The 17061-nt window shown below is 43.6% G+C and overlaps 2 protein-coding genes across 3 annotated transcripts in view; both read right to left on the bottom strand.

The window, feature by feature from the left end:
- The window catches only part of ZFAND3 (zinc finger AN1-type containing 3), a 239952-nt gene that overhangs the window by 145279 nt on the left and 77612 nt on the right, over window positions 1–17061 (bottom strand). The window lies entirely within an intron of this gene.
- LOC141059995 (uncharacterized) overlaps window positions 1–17061 on the bottom strand; it is a 55577-nt gene that overhangs the window by 1781 nt on the left and 36735 nt on the right. The gene's annotated exons all lie outside the window — the stretch shown is intronic.

Below are 17061 nucleotides of genomic sequence, written 5' to 3'. Positions count from 1 at the left end.
ATCATAAACAGCACCTATAGGCTGCCGACAGTCTGCAGGGTCCGTGCCATACAGACCACCATATACAGCACCTATATGCTGCTGACAGTCTGCAGGGTCCGTGCCATACAGACCACCATAAACAGCACCTATAGGCAGCAGACAGTCTGCAGGGTCAGTGCTATACAGACCACCATAAACAGCACCTATAGGCAGCCGACAGTCTGCAGGGTCCGTGCCATACAGACCATCATAAACAGCACCTATAGGCTCCCGACAGTCTGCAGGGTCCGTGCCATACAGACCACCATAAACAGCACCTATAGGCAGCCGACAGTCTGCAGGGTCAGTGCTATACAGACCACCATAAACAGCACCTATAGGCAGCCGACAGTCTGCAGGGTCCGTGCCATACAGACCACCATAAACAGCACCTATAGGCTGCCGACAGTCTGCAGGGTCCGCGCCATACAGACCATCATAAACAGCACCTATAGGCTGGCGACAGTCTGCAGGGTAAGCGCCATACAGACCACCATAAACAGCACCTATAGGCTGGCGACAGTCTGCAGGGTAAGCGCCATACAGACCACCATAAACAGCACCTATAGGCTGCCGACAGTCTGCAGGGTCCGTGCCATACAGACCACCATAAACAGCACCTATAGGCTGCCGACAGTCTGCAGGGTCAGTGCCATACAGACCATCATAAACAGCACCTATAGGCTGCCGACAGTCTGCAGGGTCCGTGCCATACAGACCATCATAAACAGCACCTATAGGCTGCCGACAGTCTGCAGGGTCCGTGCCATACAGACCACCATATACAGCACCTATATGCTGCTGACAGTCTGCAGGGTCCGTGCCATACAGACCACCATAAACAGCACCTATAGGCTGCCGACAGTCTGCAGGGTCCGTGCCATAGAGACCACCATAAACAGGTCATATAAGGCTGCTGACATCTTCAGGCTAAATGGTATACAGACCACCATATACAGCACCTATAGGCTGCCGACAGTCTGCAGGGTCCGTGCCATACAGACCACCATATACAGCACCTATAGGCTGCCGACAGTCTGCAGGGTCCGTGCCATACAGACCACTATAAACAGGTCATATAAGGCTGCTGACATCTTCAGGCTAAATGGTATACAGACCACCATATACAGCACCTATAGGCTGCTGACAGTCTGCAGGGTCCGTGCCATACAAACCACCATAAACAGGTCATATAAGGCTGCTGACATCTTCAGGCTAAACGGTATACAGACCACCATATACTGCTCCTGTAGTCCACGGATTTTGTCCATGGTCTGTGGTGTAAAAAGTGAACTCTTCCATATCCCTGTATCTTTCATGATCACGTGTCTCTAAAGTTTCATAAAATGATAAGTACCCTTGAAGATGTCTGAGAAATTGACCCAAGACGTCCTCCGGTCTGACAAGGACGGCCTCACCGGCAGCCTGTAATATCAGGACGGAGTGATAGAGCCAAGAGGGACCTTCACATCACGAATCAGCAGCTTAATATTCCAGCCATCGCTCAGCGGCCGCGCTCCGCGACATTTGCATATCCTGCGCGTTGATTACAAAACATCCAGCTGCGTTATAATAATTTGCTGGAGAATTTTATATTTCCTCTATGGGAAAGAGACATCTGGGTTTAATAGGAAGGACAAGGAGGAGAGGGGTTTTTTTGGTGGGGGGCGGTGAGGGGATGGGGCTGTTGGCTCATTTCTTTGATCCTGTCTTGTACAGGTTATCAGTGTATGACGACACCAATTACCTGGATGTTTTATGATGTTTTCTGGCAACTTATGGATGCCTTTAAGAGTGAATACAGGATTTTTATACAGCTCTTGCAAAACTTTAGAGCCCACTGCGCAGTTTTATAAAAATTGGCTTCTCTCCATGTCTGACAGCCATTCCATTCCAGTGTCAGGTGAATTCCAGCCAGAGTGCACCTCATTCTACTTAATGTGCTTCTGATTAGGTGATCACCTGAACCAAATCTTATTTAATGAAGGAAAGTATAAGAAACCCTGCTGTGGTGTTCACAATCCTCCTGCAATAGGACAAGCTGGATGGCAAAACAAGTGCTAGTAATATCCCAAAAGTAATAGGAATGAAAAAATAACTTTTAACCATGCCAAAGGAGCTGAAAAGAAAAGTGAGGAAAAGAAGGGCTCAATTCCTGCTTTACTAGCAGAGGGATACAGTGAGCGTCATGTTGCCTCCATCCTTAAAATTTCTAAGACGGCAGTCCATTACAACAAGGTGAAGAAGCAGACATTGGGGACAACAAAGCTACAGACCGGCAGAGGGCGAAAACGATTCTCTACTGACCGTGATGACCGTCATCTTAATCAAATGTCACTCAGCAACCGCAGGATGACATCAAGTAACCTACAAAAGGAATGGCAAATGGCAGCTGGGGTGAAGTGCACAGCAAGATCACTTCGTATCAGACTCCTAGAGGGAGGGCTCAGGTCATGTAAAGGTAGAAAAAATCCTTTCATCAATGAGAAGCAAAGGAGACCCAGGCTGAAGTTTGCCAAAGACCATAAGGATTGGACCATAGAGGACTGGAGTAAGGTAATCTTCTCTGATGAGTCTAATTTTCAGCTTTGCCCAACACCTGGTCATCTAATGGTTAGACGGAGACCTGGAGAGCCGTACAAGCCACAGTGTCTTGCACCCACTGTGAAATTTGGTGGAGGATCGGTGATGATCTGAGGATGCTTCAGCAAGGCTGGAATTGGGCAGGATAATCTTTGCGAAGGACGTATGAATCAAGCCGCATACAAGGTTATCCTGGAAAAAACCGGATTACTTACCGGTAATACTCTTTTGTAGAGTCCACGACAGCACCCACTGAGAGAGGGGATCCGCCCCCGGAACAGGAAACCTACAGAGAGATAAATGGGGCGGTCCCCCTCGCTCCCTCAGTTTGTGTTACCGAGAACAACAGAGGAACCGCCATACATGTTTTAGTCAATTTATTTGGGCAATTCATCTATCTTACCCCTATGTAGTTTTATGTTTACTAAGTTTAATCACATATCTAACTTAAATCACAATCTCCACCACCAAGGAGACCCATGTGTGAAAAATTCTTACGGGAGGGAAGTGAGCGGGTGCTGTCGTGGACTCTACAAAAGAGTATTACCGGTAAGTAATCCGGTTTTTCCTCTTCGCCACGACAGCACCCACTGAGAGATTTCCAGAGATAATCACTTGGGCGGGCACACCGTGTTAAGGACTGATCTACCAAAAGTTAGATCCTCGGTAGAGGACAAATCTAGTCTATAGTGACTATAAAAGGTAGACGGAGAAGACCAGGTTGCAGCCTTACATATTTGTTCAATTGGGACGTTCGCCCTCTCGGCCCAGGAGGATGATATGGCTCTAGTGGAGTGCGCCTTAATCCCCAGTGGAGGGTCTTCTCCTTTTGTCAGATACGCCATTGTGATCGCATCTCTAATCCATCTGGATATCGTGCCTGATGTAACTGCAGACCCTTCCTGTTGCCCTGGAATGAGACAAAAAGAGACCTACTCTGCCTCCAGGGACTGGTCCTATCTAGATAGGCTAGCACGGCTCTTTTCACATCTAAGGTGTGATATTTCTCCTCGTCCTGTGTTGACGGGTTCTCATAGAATGAAGGTAGGCATATCTCTTGAGACCTATGAAATTTAGTTGCCCGTTTGGGCAGGTAGGACGGGTCCGTCTTTAAAATGAGACTGTCTCGTGTTGTTAACAGGAACGGTGGGTCTACTGATAGAGCATGAAGATCACTCACTCTCCTGGCCGATACTAAGGCCACCAGCATAGCCGTTTTCAATGAGAGGCACTTTACTGATGCTGAGCTTATGGGCTCAAATGGTGCCTGAGTGAAGGCATCCAAAACTAGAGTAAGGTTCCACGCTGGTAGCCGAGGCACATGCACCGGTTCTGCTCGTTGACAAGCCGAGATAAACCGAGTCACCCATCTATTTGCTGCCACGTTATAGTTAAACAGGGCTCCTAGGGCTGACACGTGGACCTTAAGAGTGTTTACTGAGAGTCTCAGTTCTCGGCCTTTTTGTAGAAACTCTAGAATGGCCGTAATGGGTACTTCACCAACTAGTTTTATTGGGTGAAAGGCCAGGAACTTCCTCCACACCTTAGCATATATCTTTGTCGTGGACTCCTTCCTGCTTTGTAGCAGGGTATTGATTAGGTTCTTTGAGAAACCCTTCTGCCTCAGTAGCTCCCTTTCAAATTCCAGGCCGCTAGGTGCAGGGCTTTGGCCTGTGGATGGTAGCAGGGTCCCTGCGAGAGAAGATTCTGGTGCAGCAGCAGGATCCACGGGTCGGTTACCGACATGGCTCTCAGCCAAGAAAACCACGGTCTTTTTGGCCAAAACGGGGCTATCAAGATGACCCTCGCCCTCTCCTGTCTTATTTTCCTGACTACTGTTGGTAGTAGCACCATTGGAGGGAAGGCATAGGCTAGTTGGAATGCCCAGGGTGCTTGGAGGGCATCTAGAATGTCTGGATTGTCCGACCTGTAGAGAGAAGCAAACCTTTTTACGCGCCTGTTTGCGAATAGGTCTATCTCCGGTCTGCCCCATTCTGACGCTATCATTTCGAAGACATCTCTGTTGAGGACCCACTCTCCCTGGTATAGGGCCTGGCGACTGAGATAGTCTGCTCGGGAGTTGTCCACTCCTCTTATATGGAGCGCTGACAAGGAGAGAAGATGGACCTCGGCCATCTCCAGAATCTTTCCCGCGATAGACATCAGTGGCATTGACCGCGTGCCTCCTTGCCGGTTTATATAGGCCACTGCGGTGGTATTGTCTGTCTGGATCTTTACGTGGGCGCCTCTTAACTGCGGGAGGAAGTGAGATATCGCGTAAAAATTCGCTGTTAGCTCCTTTACATTAGAGGAGGCCTCTATTTCATTCTCACGCCACCAGCCTTGTACCATGTGCTCCTCTAGGTGGGCTCCCCAACCTAAGGGGCTGGCATCCGTGGTGAGTATCTTGGAGGGAGTCACCCACCACTGTACTCCCTTCGATAGATTGGAAGGAATTAACCACCATTTTAGGGATTCAACCACCTCGGGCGATAGGGACATCTTCCCTTCCAGCCGCCCCTGCAGTCTATCTGTCTCCTGCAGAATAGCCCACTGTAGTTCTCTGGAGTGGAACTGAGCCCATTGCACCGCTGGAATGCACGATATCAGAGACCCCAGCAAGGACATGCCCTGTCTCAATGATATTATGGGTCCTCCTGTAGTATTCTGTACTATTCTGTCTGGGGGGGGGGGGGGGGGGGGGGAGTATAGCCATGCCCCCAGTGAGCTTTGGCACCACTGTCGCCTCCAGCCTCACCTGCATTACACCAGCTCTGGGGGGGGGAATACACCTCTCCGCCCGACGCTGCATTCGGTCCTGGGGCCCCTGCTGCTCATTCTGCACGCAGGCGGCTACCAGACCAGGCATCCTCTTCTGCGGGTTCCTTTCCAGGAACAGGAAACCAAACTGAGGGAGCGAGGGGGACCGCCCCATTTATCTCTCTGTAGGTTTCCTGTTCCGGGGGCGGATCCCCTCTCTCAGTGGGTGCTGTCGTGGCGAAGAGGAAAACAGCTGATTCCTTCTGCTCAAGCAATGTTCCCCAACTCTAAGGACAATGCGCCATGCCACACAGCTAGGTCATCAATGTGTGGATGAAGGACCACCACATCAAGACCCTGTCAAGGCCACCCAGTCTCCAGACCTGAACCCCACTGAAAACCTCTGGAATGTAATCAGGAGGAAGACTGAGAGTCACAATCCATCAGACAAAGAAGAACTGCTGACATGTGTGTACCAGGAGCGGCATAAGGTCACCCAGAAGCCGTGTGAGAGACTGGAGGAAAGCAGCCAAGACGCAGGAAAGCTGGGATTAACAATCATGGGGATTCCACAGAATATTGATCTCTGAACTCTTCCTGAGGTAAAACATTAGTATTGTTGTTTCTAAACTATTATGAACTTGTTTTCTTAGCATTATGTGAGGTCTGCAAGCACTGCTATTTTTTTGTTATTTTGACCATTTCTTATTTTCTGAAAATAAATACAAAATATATTGCTTGGAAATTCGGAGACATGTTGTCAGTAGTTTATAGAATAAAAGAGCAATTTACATTTTACTCCAAAATATAAAGAGAAAAATCAGAGAAAAAAAAAATTTGCACAGGTCTCAATTTTTGTCAGAGCTGTAGGTTAGTGGTTCTTGGACCCCTGATCTACACAGACGTTTCTCATGCGTCCCTCTCCCAGTAACACACGTTGGATGCGATATCAGTAACTCCTGGAGGGCGAGGTCTGGGTCTCCCGGCCGGGTTCTGCAGATTTCACTAGATCTCATGTACCAGCTATGTTTCCTTCCTGCACTGATGTCCTCCTGTAGTGTCCATAGTGGACCTCCTCTGACACAGATAGGGTTGTGTGACTAATCCCTTCCCCAGCAGAGTCTGCCATGACTGTGTACATGGAGACACCGCCATTGTGACACCCTCTCCCTTCCGCAGAGTATGCAGTGACTTCTCTCCTTCCATATAAACCTTCTGTACAGTTCACCTCCACAACAGAAAGCCATCAGTGCTTCCCCACCCATTTTCTCTCTGAACCGTCCAGTTTGTCTGCCCTCCCTGATGACTTAGATGCTTTCTCCACACTCCGATCTCTACTGAACAATCTTGTAGCTGGAGCGTCACAATCAAGAGCTGAAAATGCAAATCCTTCAATCACAATGAAAGCTGCATTTACAATACTTCAGGGAAACCGCAGGCCCACTGACGGCACAGTTCAACATCTGTATGGCGGTAGACTGAATAATACCTCTCCCATGCTCCAGAACAAGCGCCATTCAATGCATATACATTCAGGCATCATTCACACATCTGTTACCATCCAAGTTGCTTCTGTTTTGCTCACTGACGCAAGCAGAAACTATCTGAACACTTTTTATCCATTGACTCTTTATGTATCGGTTAAAAACGGATGAAACTCGGATGTCACTCTTACGTCCAAACTCTTGTCTTGTGTGTCACCAGTTTTACACCGATCCTAAAGATTTTCACGGCCGAGTCAGATCCGCACAAAGGATGAGACGAGGACGAGCTCCGAATCCGACAGCCCGGAGACACGGACCCGCTATTAGAACAGACGTGTGTATGTATCAATGAGCTGCCGAGAAGAGAAATGTACGGAACTAGGACGTGTCACACGGAGGAAGCACTCCAGCCTGACGGGTCGCCCAACATCCAGCATCCAACGCCACGCAGAGGATTAGGGGGTCGACCTTGGCACTCAGCAGGGAAGGAGAGTTTCCCCTTTCACAGCGGGATGTGTATGATCATATTTACTTCCCGTGTTGTCATCGCTTCTCGCCGATTACAAGCTCCTGATTCATACGACTCTACAAAAGAACCTAATTACACAGCAGATGAAGTCTCCGGATGCCGGATAGGCCCCGGTAGGGCGCAGCGTTACTGGCCAAAACGCAGCCGACAGGTAAACAAAGCACGGCAAGACGCGACTCCCCAACCGGGGCACTGAAAACATCAGTACAAAGGCGGAAACACCAACCAGAGAGCGCCGCACCCCAGGTGGGGGACAAACGCTCAGGTGTCAATGCCACGACTCCCCCATTTCATCCACATTCCAGCCCTAAGACTGTGTGCACACGTTCACGTTTTTAAGCGTTTTTTCCCTGCAAAAACGCTTAAACGCTTCCATTAAGCATCCCATTATTAGAATGAATTCAGCAATTTTTGTGCACATGATGCGTTTTTTTCCGCAAATAAAATGCATCGCGGAAAAAAAACGCAGCATGTTCATTAATTTTGCGGAAAAATCCGCATTTTCAACTATATTCAATAACAATGTGGATGCTCCAGAAAAAAAAGGAGAAAAAAAACAGGCAAATAAGGCTAGTTTCACACTAGCGTTACCAGGCGCAGCGCAGGGCGGCCGCTAAGCTCCGCCCCCGGCTGCGCCTCCTCCGGTCAGCTCCTCCTATGTGCGCACGACGCTGCATGCGACCAGCGTACCCTATATTTAGTGTTGGGTACGCTTGCCGTGCGCCGGTATGTTTTTGCCGGCGCATGCGCCCTTTTTGCGCTGCGCCGAGTGCACTAAAATGCAACACAGTGCGTTTGGCGCACGTCGGCGCAGCGCAAAAAGGGCGCATGCGCCGGCAAACACATACCGGCGCACGGCAAGCGTACCCAACACTAAAAATAGGGTACGATGGTTGCATGCAGCGTCATGCGCCCATAGGAGGAGCTGACCGGAGGAGGCGGAGCTTAACGGCGGCCAAGCGCTGCGCCTGGTAACGCTAGTGTGAAACTAGCCTAAACTGTGCGAAAATAATGTGCGGCTTTCCTGGGAAGGAGTCTGGTTTTGCTCAGGAAAATTCTGCTTTCGTGTGCACATAGCCTAATGGTGAGGATCTCCCCAAATCGTTGACAATCTGGACTAACACTGCACTGACTAAGGATGAATGCATTCCTGGCATCCCCTGCTGGGTCGGTGTCTGCGGAGAGAAAAATCCGCTCTGCCGACACTAGAGTATGAGCAATACACGGGAAAGCCCGGCTACCCGCAAAGGTTTAAAGGGGTTTACGATCTTAAAGGGGTAACTTGGCTCTGCTCGGTAATGGGAGAAGAGCCAGGTCATGGCTACAGATATCTGCCGGCTCACGTACGCCATCGTCAGGTAGTGGCCACAGATGTCAGCAGACAGGAGGTCGCCAGTCTGATCACCGTCTGCCATTAACACTGTAAAAACACAAACAGCAGCAGACGACCCCCTAACCCTCCATACTGGGGTACAAGGAAATGCCCCTCTTTCTATGTGCAGAAAAGAGAGAATAAAAGTGGCGTACCTACCCCTTTAAGAACAGGTGATGTTTCCAGGACAGATTTAGACTCGTGGTCTTTTATCTCTGACTTTACACAGACATCCGTCTGTCTGATGAGCAGATCAATGTCAGATATTCTATGTATAGAAAGCCAGTGTGTAAATGCCACCATATTGTTCCAGACTTCAGGTATTCTTCACAGCTGAGCCCGAGACGCTTCTCCCCATTTACTGCAAGGTCGGGCAGAAGACAGAGAAGCGCTAACCTTTACTGAACAAAGGGAGGCAGCATCAGGAAGGGCCGAGCGGCTCTGCTGGACCACGGGCCGGGCCGGCGCTCATTCACACGCTCACAAAAGATCCTGTCGATAGGTTTCTGCGGAAAGACTGCGGACTCCGCTCTCTGAAAGAGGCCAAAATCTGCAGCAGTCAATAGGAGGAAAAACCCGTACGGCAAAAGTCACTGCTAATATGTCCTCAATGGGCTTGTACAAATGCCCAAAATACACATATCTCTATACAGAAACACTACACAGAGCAGTAATTCCCAAATACTACACGGAAAATACAGGAAATCTTATATACTGCTAATAAACTAGAATAAAAGAACTGCCGCCATGGAGACGAGTATTATTACCCCTATATACAAGATTACCACTACAATACTGCCCCCTATGTACAAGAATATAACTTCTATAATACTGCTGCCTATGTACAAGAATATAACTACTATAATACTGCTCCTATGTACAAGAATATAACTACTATAATACTGCCCCCTATGTACAAGAATATAACTACTATAATACTGCCCCTATGTACAAGAATATAACTACTATATTACTGCCCCTATATACAAGAATATAACTACTATAATTCTGCCTCCTATGTACAAGAATATAACTACTATATTACTGCCCCTATATACAAGAATATAACTACTATAATACTACCCCCTATGTACAAGAATATAACTACTATAATACTGCCTCCTATGTACAAGAATATAACTACTATAATACTGCCTCCTATGTACAAGAATATAACTACTATAATACTGCCTCCTATGTACAAGAATATAACTACTATAATACTGCTCCTATGTACAAGAATATAACTACTATAATACTACCCCCTATGTACAAGAATATAACTACTATAATACTGCTCCTATGTACAAGAATATAACTACTATAATACTGCCCCCTATGTACAAGAATATAACTACTATAATACTGCCCCTATGTACAAGAATATACCTACTATAATACTGCTCCTATGTACAAGAATATAACTATTATAATACTGCCCCCTATGTACAAGAATATAACTACTATAATACTGCTCCTATGTACAAGAATATAATTACTATAATACTGCTCCTATGTACAAGAATATACCTACTATAATACTGCTCCTATGTACAAGAATATAACTATTATAATACTGCCCCCTATGTACAAGAATATAACTACTATAATACTGCCCCCTATGTACAAGAATATAATTACTATAATACTGCTCCTATGTACAAGAATATACCTACTATAATACTGCTCCTATGTACAAGAATATAGCTATTATAATACTGCTCCCTATGTACAAGAATATAACTACTATAATACTACCTCCTATGTACAAGAATATAATTACTATAATACTGCTCCTATGTACAAGAATATAACTATTATAATACTGCCCCCTATGTACAAGAATATAACTACTATAATACTGCCCCTATGTACAAGAATATACCTACTATAATACTGCTCCTATGTACAAGATTATAGCTATTATAATACTGCTCCCTATGTACAAGAATATAACTACTATAATATTGCTCCTATGTACAAGAATATAATTACTATAATACTGCCCCTATGTACAAGAATATAACTACTATAATACTACCTCCTATGTACAAGAATATAACTACTATAATACTACCTCCTATGTACAAGAATATAACTACTATAATACTGCCCCTATGTACAAGAATATAACTACTATAATACTACCTCCTATGTACAAGAATATAACTACTATAATACTACCTCCTATGTACAAGAATATAATTACTATAATACTGCCCCCTATGTACAAGAATATAACTACTATAATACTGCCCCCTATGTACAAGAATATAACTACTATAATACTGCCCCTATGTACAAGAATATAACTACTATAATACTGCTCCTATGTACAAGAATATAACTACTATAATACTGCTCCTATGTACAAGAATATAACTACTATAATACTGCTCCTATGTACAAGAATATAACTACTATAATAATGCTCCCATGTACAAGAATATACAGTGGATATACAAAGTTTACACACTCTCAAAAATGCCAGTTTCTGTTATGTGAAAAAATCCTACCAAGGCTTTTTCCACCTGTAATGTCACCCATTATCTTCACAAAACTGAAAAAAAAATGAAATCATTTTGAGGTGGTAATAAAAATATAAAACTAAAAAACAATTGGTTGCGTAAGTTTGAACATCCTTTTATAATTTGGTAAATTTTTTTTCAGAATCAGCCAATTACAATTACACAGTAGTCAGTGCTCGCCTACCGTCATTTACAGCGATTCTCATTACCCCAGATAAAGCGTCGCTGTTCCAGGAGGATTCTCTTGACATTTTCTGGTCTGTAAACAGCTGACAACACAACAAAGGTTCTAAGTGTGGAAAGTTATCACTCAGGAGAAAGTACAAATCATGTTACGGTATTTTTGTTCTTTATTTTTCTACTCAAAAAGCTTTCAGGTTTTTTTTCCAACTAAATTTTACAGATTATGGTTGGCAACGGTGGAAAAAGTTCTGAAATGATTCTTTTTGGTAGGATTACTTTTACTTTACAAAAACCTGGCATTTTAGCCAAGGTGCGCAGACTTTCTATATGAACTGTAGCTACGATCATACTACTCTCTCTGGAGAGGTTTGCATGGATCTCACTTCTTTCTATGCACTGGAAACAGTTAGCGTCCTTTTAACGCGGACGTGTTTTACATTTGACTTTGTGGGTCTCCTGGATGGTTCCACACTTTATTGCACCGTTCAGCCATGCAGAGAATCTAATTTATGTACTTTCCATTTTCTGCAGCTGATTTTCAATACCCAGAGTGATAAAGTCCCCGAGAATAATTCAGAGTCTTTTATTTTTAGAGACATTACCGCTGACGATTTATCAAGTGACCTTTCTGTTTCTCTTCTCTCATCAAATAATTTTTATTCGTTGGGATGATAAAGGTTCCTCTCCTGATCCTTACACTTTGCTCTGTGCTAAGTAGTTCTGCGTCTGTGTTTTATGACCCCGTCTGGACCTGATCTGCCACCTTCACAGCATTACCAGACTAGAGCAGCAAACTCTGATTACTAAGGTGCCCCGAAAACAATCCAGGCTTATGTACTGGCACAAAATACACGAGTATCCAGCATGTCAGACAGGGCCATCCCGAGCAAAACCACACACACAATACATCATGTGCATGAGATGTTATGTGGAGCAGTATTATCGTACTTATATTCTTGAACATAGGGGGCAGTATTATAGTAGTTATATTCCTGTACATAGGGGGCAGTATTATAGTAGTAATATTCTTGTACATAGGAGCAGTATTATAGTAGCTAGATTCCTGTACATAGGGGCAGTATTATAGTAGTTATATTCTTGTACATAGGGGCAGTATTATATTATTTATATTCTTGTACATAGGGAGAAGTTTTATAGTAGTTATATCCCTGTACATAGGGGCAGTATTATAGTAGTTATATTCTTGTACATAGGGGCAGTATTATAGTAGATATATTATTGTAAATAGGAGCAGTATTATAGTAGCTAGATTCCTGTACATAGGGACAGTATTATAGTAGTTATATCCCTGTACATAGGGGCAGTATTATAGTAGTTATATTCTTGTACATAGGGGCAGTATTATAGTAGTTATATTATTGTAAATAGGAGGCAGTATTATAGTAGCTAGATTCCTGTACATAGGGACAGTATTATAGTAGTTATATTCTTGTACATAGGGGCAGTATTATAGTAGTTATATTCTTGTACATAGGGGACAGTATTATAGTAGTTATATTCTTGTACATAGGGGCAGTATTATAGTAGTTATATTCCTGTACATAGGGGCAGTATTGTAGTAGTTATATTCTTGTACATAGGGGGCAGTATTATAGTAGTTATATTCTTGTACATAGGGGGCAGTATTATAGTATATTCTTGTACATAGGGGGCAGTATTATAGTATATTCTTGTACACAGGTGCAGTATTATAGTAGTTATATTCTTGTACATAGGGGCAGTATTATAGTAGTTATATTCTTGTACATAGGGGGCAGTATTATAGTAGTTATATTTTTGTACATAGGAGCAGTATTATAGTAGTTATATTCTTGTACATAGGGGCAGTATTATATTATTTATATTCTTGTACATAGGGTGAAGTTTTATAGTAGTTATATCCCTGTACATAGGGGCAGTATTAAAGTAGTTATATTCTTGTACATAGGGGCAGTATTATAGTAGATATATTATTGTAAATAGGAGCAGTATTATAGTAGCTAGATTCCTGTACATAGGGACAGTATTATAGTAGTTATATTCTTGTACATAGGGGCAGTATTATAGTAGTTATATTCCTGTACATAGGGGCAGTATTGTAGTAGTTATATTCTTGTACACAGGGGGCAGTATTATAGTATATTCTTGTACATAGGGGGCAGTATTATAGTATATTCTTGTACACAGGTGCAGTATTATAGTAGTTATATTCTTGTACATAGGGGCAGTATTATAGTAGTTATATTCTTGTACATAGGGGGCAGTATTATAGTAGTTATATTTTTGTACATAGGAGCAGTATTATAGTAGTTATATTCTTGTACATAGGGGCAGTATTATAGTAGTTATATTCTTGTACATAGGGGTAGTATTATACTAGTTATATTTTTGTACATAGGTGCAGTATTATAGTAGTTATATTCTTGTACATAGGGGGCAGTATTATAGTAGTTATATTCTTGTACATAGGGGAGAATATTATAGTAGTTATATTCTTGTACATAGGGGAGAGTATTATAGTAGTTATATTCTTGTACATAGGGGCAGTATTATAGTAGTTATATTCTTGCACATAGGGGCAGTATTATAGTAGTTATATTCTTGTACATAGGGGCAGTATTATAGTAGTTATATGCTTGTAAATAGGAGCAGTATTATAGTAGTTATATTCTTGTACATAGGAGCAGTATTATAGTAGTTATATTCTTGTACATAGGAGCAGCATTATAGTAGTTATATTCTTGTACATAGGGGGCAGTATTATAGTAGTTATATTTTTGTACATAGGAGCAGTATTATAGTAGTTATATTCTTGTACATAGGGGCAGTATTATAGTAGTTATATTCTTGTACATAGGGGACAGTATTATAGTAGTTATATTCTTGTACATAGGTGGCAGTATTATAGTAGTTATATTCTTGTACATAGGAGCAGCATTATAGTAGTTATATTCTTGTACATAGGGGGCAGTATTATAGTAGTTATATTTTTGTACATAGGAGCAGTATTATAGTAGTTATATTCTTGTACATAGGAGCAGTATTATAGTAGTTATATTCTTGTACATAGGGGACAGTATTATAGTAGTTATATTCTTGTACATAGGTGGCAGTATTATAGTAGTTATATTCTTGTACATAGGGGGCAGTATTATAGTAGTTATATTCTTGTACATAGGGGAGAGTATTATAGTAGTTATATTCTTGTACATAGGGGACAGTATTATAGTAGTTATATTCTTGTACATAGGGGCAGTATTATAGTAGTTATATTCTTGTACATAGGGGCAGTATTATAGTAGTTATATTCTTGTACATAGGGGACAGTATTATAGTAGTTATATTCTTGTACATAGGAGCAGTATTATAGTAGTTATATTCTTGTACATAGGAGCAGTATTATAGTAGTTATATTCTTGTACATAGGGGCAGTATTATAGTAGTTATATTCTTGTATATAGGAGCAGTATTATAGTAGTTATATTCTTGTACATAGGTGGCAGTATTATAGTAGTTATATTCTTGCACATAGGAGCAGCATTATAATAGTTATATTCTTGTACATAGGGGCAGTATTATAGTAGTTATATTCTTGTACATAGGGGCAGTATTATAGTAGTTATATTCTTGTACATAGGGGCAATATTATAGTAGTTATATTCTTGTAAATAGGAGCAGTATTATAGTAGTTATATTCTTGTACATAGGAGCAGTATTATAGTAGTTATATTCTTGCACATAGGGGCAGTATTATAGTAGTTATATTCTTGTTCATAGGGGCAGTATTATAGTAGTTATATTCTTGTACATAGGGGCAGTATTAAACATATCTGCAGTAACTATAGATATTAAAAAATAATTCTAGATGAAATTTAGGAGTTAATTAAAATAAAGTAGAAGCCGATGTTGAAGGTCAGCCCTCCACCCGGTGCGGTAATATCTGTACCTCTGTAATATGAATCATTGTGAGCGTTGTGTGATTATAAAGCCATCAGAATATGGCCCTCATGATCCGGCGGCTTCTCCCGCTCTGTCGTTTGCTCGTAATTTACCGCTTCTTGTAAGTCGGAGCCGTCTCCGCGCGCTGCACGTGATGGAGCGTTGGATCTCACATCGATATGGTGAAGGGTAAGCACAGCTAAGATATTATTTAGCTCGATATTACACAGGTCTGGAAAGTAACTGAGGCCACGTGGCGAGAGAGTCTAAAAACAGCCATTCATTTAGCCCCATGAGCCGCAGTTCAATGCTGCGCACGCGTTTCGCTTCATTAATCCTCCAATAATAGTGGCAGATAGAGAGGTTCTGGCCGGGCCGCCCGCACGCCGGTTCTCCACTTTAACTAACCTCCGCTGATGGAGCAGAATAGAACAATAGGGCTGCGGTGCTACAGGTAATATCTTAAAAAGTAAAAGCATTAATTCAGCCGCTCCACAGAGACCATTGAACCGGCCCGAGGTCGTCTGGAGAAAATCCATAAAAACTCTCCTCATGGAGAGAAAAAAAAAGCATAATGAAAAACAAACAGAAATCAAAGCTTTTACTGGCTGCCAAATCAGCAGATCAGCAGCCGCCCCTTCTCCCCTTCCCACCGAGGAAACAATTAACAGACAGAAACCGAGACGCAATCTGCGGCACACTCTGGTAATAGAAGACATTAAGAGGGGGAGCGTCAGATCGGAGCACGGCGGACCCCCGAAATCCACACCGCCTGAATGGTGGTGGTGTGGGACCGTAATACATGGTGCACACATCAGCACAGCGTGTCGTAATACATGGTGCACACATCAGCACAGCTCGCCGTAATACATGGTGCACACATCAGCACAGCTCGCCGTAATACATGGTGCACACATCAGCACAGCTCGCCGTAATACATGGTGCACACATCAGCACAGCTCGCCGTAATACATGGTGCACACATCAGCACAGCTCGCCGTAATACATGGTGCACACATCAGCACAGCTCGCCGTAATACATGGTGCACACTTCAGCACAGCTCGCCGTAATACATGGTGCACACATCAGCACAGCTCGCCGTAATACATGGTGCACACATCAGCACAGCTCGCCGTAATACATGGTGCACACATCAGCACAGCTCGCCGTAATACATGGTGCACACATCAGCACAGCTCGCCGTAATACATGGTGCACACATCAGCACAGCTCGCCGTAATACATGGTGCACACATCCGCACAGCGTTCCATAATACATGGCACACACATCAGCACAGCTCGCCGTAATACATGGTGCACACATCAGCACAGAGCACCGTAATACATGGCGCACACATCAGCACAGCTCGCCGTAATACATGGTGCACAGAGCACCGTAATACATGGTGCACACATCAGCACAGAGCACCGTAATACATGGTGCACACATCAGCACAGCTCGCCGTAATACACGGTGCACACATCAGCACAGCTCGCCGTAATACATGGTGCACACATCAGCACAGCTCGCCGTAATACATGGTGCACACATCAGCACAGCTCGCCGTAATACATGGTGCACACATCCGCACAGCGTTCCATAATACATGGCACACACATCAGCACAGCTCGCCGTAATACATGGTGCACACATCAGCACA

Source organism: Dendrobates tinctorius, unplaced genomic scaffold, assembly GCF_039654945.1.
Source record: "Dendrobates tinctorius isolate UK_male_01 unplaced genomic scaffold, ASM3965494v1 ptg000232l, whole genome shotgun sequence".
Classification (NCBI taxonomy): Eukaryota; Metazoa; Chordata; class Amphibia; order Anura; family Dendrobatidae; genus Dendrobates; species Dendrobates tinctorius.
The sequence above is the reverse complement of the archived record's forward strand: the minus strand, read 5'-3'. Positions and strand labels throughout refer to the sequence as shown.